This window comes from Haliotis rufescens, unplaced genomic scaffold (genome assembly GCF_023055435.1).
Source record: "Haliotis rufescens isolate VD_foot unplaced genomic scaffold, xgHalRufe1.0.p SCAF_10, whole genome shotgun sequence".
Lineage (NCBI taxonomy): Eukaryota > Metazoa > Mollusca > Gastropoda > Lepetellida > Haliotidae > Haliotis > Haliotis rufescens.
This window is the reverse complement of record NW_025963780.1, coordinates 28520085-28524931: the sequence shown is the minus strand read 5'-3', so window position 1 is coordinate 28524931 and position 4847 is coordinate 28520085. Positions and strand designations below refer to the sequence as shown.

The 4847-nt window shown below is 46.6% G+C and overlaps 1 long non-coding RNA gene across 1 annotated transcript; it reads right to left on the bottom strand.

Moving 5' to 3' along the window:
- Positions 1 to 312: 312 nt before the first annotated feature.
- Positions 313 to 920, bottom strand: LOC124135128. The gene is made up of 2 exons (XR_006861204.2): positions 809 to 920; positions 313 to 475 (listed from the first exon to the last, which is right to left on the bottom strand). It is a non-coding gene; the product is annotated as an uncharacterized LOC124135128 (long non-coding RNA).
- Positions 921 to 4847: the final 3927 nt, after the last annotated feature.

The window sequence follows — 4847 nt, the reverse complement described above, 5'->3', positions numbered from 1 at the left end:
GTTTGTTTATACGACGGTTGAGGACGGTTTATACTACGGCCAACAAGAGGCATCTTTATCTTCATAACAAAATTTACATTTGCAACAAAGCACAACGCAACGCTGAATACACACTTCAACATCATGGAGAATGAGAATGACACTACATGTATCGTATGTATGTTTAACTCTCTCTCTCTCTCTCTCTCTCTGTGTGTGTGTGTGTGTATTTGAACTGTGTATATACTTGATAATAATGCGATATGCATTCCACATAAAAACAACAACAATAACAACACCATAACTCCACGAGATCATAACGCTAAGAAAGAGTCAAATGAGAGCACAAATAGATATAATGTTTCAAAGCCCGCTGGAGGCAAATAGTCATGTCATATTTCATTGCTCAGTAGTCGTGACCTTTTCGTGACCGTGTCCAGCTGTCCATCACCGCGACTTATAGCTATTTGTAGACTGGTCGCAGCGTGTATTACCCCTACGAATATAAAACAAGAATTTTTAAAAATCTGACATATGTTTTTTCGTCCAATGGGTGTTCCGAATACTTAAAAAATCATCTTTCTGGAACTGTGTTTGAAATGTAAACTGTTTGTTGCAGTTTGTTGGGTTGTTTTATGTAACAATATACGTTATTTCCGTTATAATATTTATACAGAGACTGTTAGAGGCTAGGTTTCAACCGGAGCCATCAGTTTCACTTGTCATCACTTTCTCCGCTGGCACACAAACATTCGCTAACTATTTCAGGATGATGTGGAACAGATAGTTAAAAACGTTCTGATAATCTTGGCCATTAAAAAACACTTACCAACGTAGCTTCTTATATCAGTCTTGCAGATGTAGAGCTATTAATAGAGGAACCAGCACCAACGCGGCATTCCAGGCCATCATTGGAGAAACAGACAGCTGTAAATCCAATATTTGACAGAAAACATTGTATCTGGTATTGCCTCAATAATTATATACTCAAAGGATTAAACTACAAGAACCTGTCATGCATGCCAGAGATGTTGTAATGTCAGATATGATGTGTGTGTGTGTGTGCATGTTTGGTTCGGGTCCCCCTTACACCGGGAGCCCCACCTTCCGGTCCCCTTTAGACTTGGAGCCCCACCTTCCGGTCTTCCTTAAACCGGGAGCACCACCTCCCCCGCCCTCTCCCACCGGCTTGGAGCCCCACCTTCCGGTCCCACTTAGGCTGGGAGGTCCACCTTCCGCCCCCCGCCCCCCTTAGACTGGGAGCCCCACCTTCCGGCCAACCCCCTTAGACTGGGAGCCCCACCTTCCGGTCCCCTTTAGACTTGGAGCCCCACCTTCCGGTCTTCCTTATACCGGGAGCGCCACCTCCCCCGCCCCCTCCCACCGGCTTGGAGCCCCACCTTCCGGTCCCACTTAGGCTGGGAGGTCCACCTTCAGCCCCTAAGAAGACCCCCTTAGACTGGGAGCCCCACCTTCCGCCCATCCCCCTTAGACTGGGAGTATTGTCCCTAAATCCACCATGCCCATTTGCACAAATAGAAAGTATTGTCCCTAAATCCACCATCCCCATTTGAACAGATAGATGGTTTTGTCCCTAGATCCACCATCCCCATTTGCACAAATAGATGGTATTGTCCCTAAATCCACCATGCCAATTTGCACAAATAGAACATATTGTCCCTTAATCTACCATGCCAATTTGCACAAATAGAAAGTATTGTCCCTTAATCCATCCCCATTTGCACAAATAGATGGTATTGTCCCTAAATCCACCATGCCAATTTGCACAAATAGAACATATTGTCCCTTAATCTACCATGCCAATTTGCATAAATAGAAAGTATTGTCCCTAAATCCACCATCCCCATTTGCACAAATAGATGGTATTGTCCCTAAATCCACCATGCCAATTTGCACAAATAGAACATATTGTCCCTTAATCTACCATGCCAATTTGCACAAATATAACTTATACTTGAAATCTTTTCCGTAACATATATTGCAGTTAACTGTAAAGTATTTACAGTGCTTTGTGGTAATATCCCTACATCTACAAGATAAAGTTGATTGCCGCAATTGTTTGAGACATATTCGATCCAAGGGTGGGTGGCAAGAAACCAGTAGGCATCTGACGTGATAGGGCACAGGTATATATGTTCCGGGTATGCTGAATGATCATTCACCTGTAGATGCTTCTGCACTTTTGTTTTCTGTCCTATGTTTTGTACATGGTTCTGTAGATGTTCACTGAAAACGATTTGAACCTTCGTTTCATTTCTGTTGTTGTGATGAGAGAATGGATGCCCCTACATCATCCGAGTGTGGGTGGGAGACAGGGTGGGTGTCTGTAGGTTGGGTGACAGGGTGGGTGTCTGTAGGGTGGGTGACAGGGCGGGGTTGGTGTCTGTAGGGTGGGTGACAGGGTGGGTGACTGTAGGTTGGGTGACAGGGTGGGTGTCTGTAGGGTGGGTGACAGAGTGGGTATCTGTAGGGTGGGTGACAGGGCGGGGTGGGTGTCTGGAAAGGGTGGGGTTGGTGTCTGGAGGGTGGTTTAAAGGGTGGGGTGGGTATCTGGAGGGTGGGTCACAGGGTAGGGTGGGTATCTGGAGAGTTGGTAACATGATGGGGTGGGTGTCTGGAGCGTGGGACACAGGGTGGGGTGGGTGTCTGGAGGGTGGATCACAGGGTTGGGCAGGTGTCTGTAGGGTGGGACACAGGGTGGGGTGGGTGTCTGTAGGGCAGGGATGCAGGGTGGGGCGGGTGTCTGGAGGGTGGATCACAGGATGGGGTGGGTGTCTGGAAGGTGGATCACAGGGTGGGGTGGGAGTCTGGAGGATTGATCACAGGGTGGGGCGGGTGTCTGTCGGATGTGCCACGGGGAGTGGTGGGTGTCTGGAGGATGGTCACGGGGTGAGATGGGTGTCTGGAGAGTGGGTCACAGTGTGGGGTGGGTGTCTTGAGGGTGGATCACAGGGTGGGGCGGGTGTCTGTAGGGTGGGACACAGGGTGGTCGGGTGTCTGTAGGATGTGCCACGGGGTGGGGCGGGTGCCTGTAGGGTGGGACACAGGGTGGAGTGGGTGTCTGTAGGGTGGATCACAGGGTGCGGCGGGTGTCTGGAGGGTGGGACACAGGGTGGGGCGGATGTCTGGAGGGTGGGGCGGGTGTCTGTAGGATGTGCCACGGGGTGGGGTGGACGTCTGGAGGGTGGTCACAGGGTCGGGTGGGTGTCTGGAGGGTGGGTCACAGGGAATGGTGGGTGTTTTGGGGATGGGACACAGGATTTGGCGGGTGTCTGGAGGGTGCTTGAGATCTGCTAGTAATTTCTATATTTTCTCACGGAAAAGCCTCACAGGGTAGTGCTTCAAAAATCCGCCAGGGCCCACATCGGAAATAGAACATAGTGCTTCAACAATCCGCCTGCGCCCTCATGCACAAATAGAACATAGTGCTTCAACAATCCGCCTGCGCCCTCATGCACAAATAGAACGTAGTGGTCCAACAATCTGCCTGCACCCTCATGCACAAATAGAACGTAGTGGTCCAACAATCTGCCTGCGCTCTCATGCACAAATAGAACATAGTGCTTTAACAATCCGCCTGCGCCCTCATGCACAAATAGAACGTAGTGGTCCAACAATCTGCATGCGCCCTCATGCACAAATAGAACGTAGTGCTTCAACAATCCGCCTGGGCCCACGTGCACAAATAGAACGTAGTGCTTCAACAATCCGCCTGGGCCCACGTTCACAAATAGAGCATAGTGCTTCAACAATCCGCCTGGGCCCACGTGCACAAATAGAACGTAGTGCTTCAACAATCCGCCTGGGCCCACGTGCACAAATAGAACGTAGTGCTTCAACAATCCGCCTGGGCCCACGTTCACAAATAGAGCATAGTGCTCCAACAATCGGCATGCACAAATAGAATGTCTTCTTTGGTTACACACCCTCCTTCTGAAGGTACTTTATCACAGCTCGATTCTCGGTTTTTTTCTTCATTTTAGCAGTTTCTCTCATCCCTCGTAACTTCTACATGATTAGGCGTCAGTGTGTTGTATTATGAAATACCAGGAATATCCCTCAGATGTTTTGAAGAGCATACATCAGAGAGCTAACTTGATGAGATGTTTTTGTAAAGAGAGCGAGGTCATTCTTTGAACGATATAATACCGTGTTTAGTTACTTAGTTGTATATTTAGCTCTTGACATTTTTCACATGTACAAGTTTGCTCACGACAATCGATGGTGATAGTAATTGGAGATACGTTGATAGAACATCGACATTCGGTTGTATCATATAACGATCAACAGTATTCGGTGACATTTTCACTGCCGCCTGTTTATTGACTGTGTGATATTTGTGTCTATAGATGACAAACTTGATAGTCTTATTTTGAAAATAATCCATAATAATTATGGATGTATCAAAATAAAAATAAAAATAAAAATATTTGCCAAAAGGTATCGAATGCACCGTAAATCATTTAAGATACCATTTTCACTTGAGACGGAATTTAAAAGTGGAAATTAAATAGATAAGATACCCGGAAAGGTTTTATCAAAACAATTTATGAACCTAAGAATGGAATGAGTTACAGTAAACTACGTTTATAACGAACACGCTTATAACAAACATACGGATATAGCGAACTTACTTTTTTGTCCCGCCTATTTGCTGTAGTTATGCTGTATATATGCTTATAACTTACTACGGTTATAACGAACTAAGATTAGTGGTCCCTTTGAGTTCGTTATATCCGTAGTTTACTGTATTACCTAAACTTAAAACATTGAGCGTCAGCCATGTCTTATCAATGTCGTAATTTGATAAGGCAGTGTGTGTGGTTAAGGGGTTCGCGCGTTTGCTT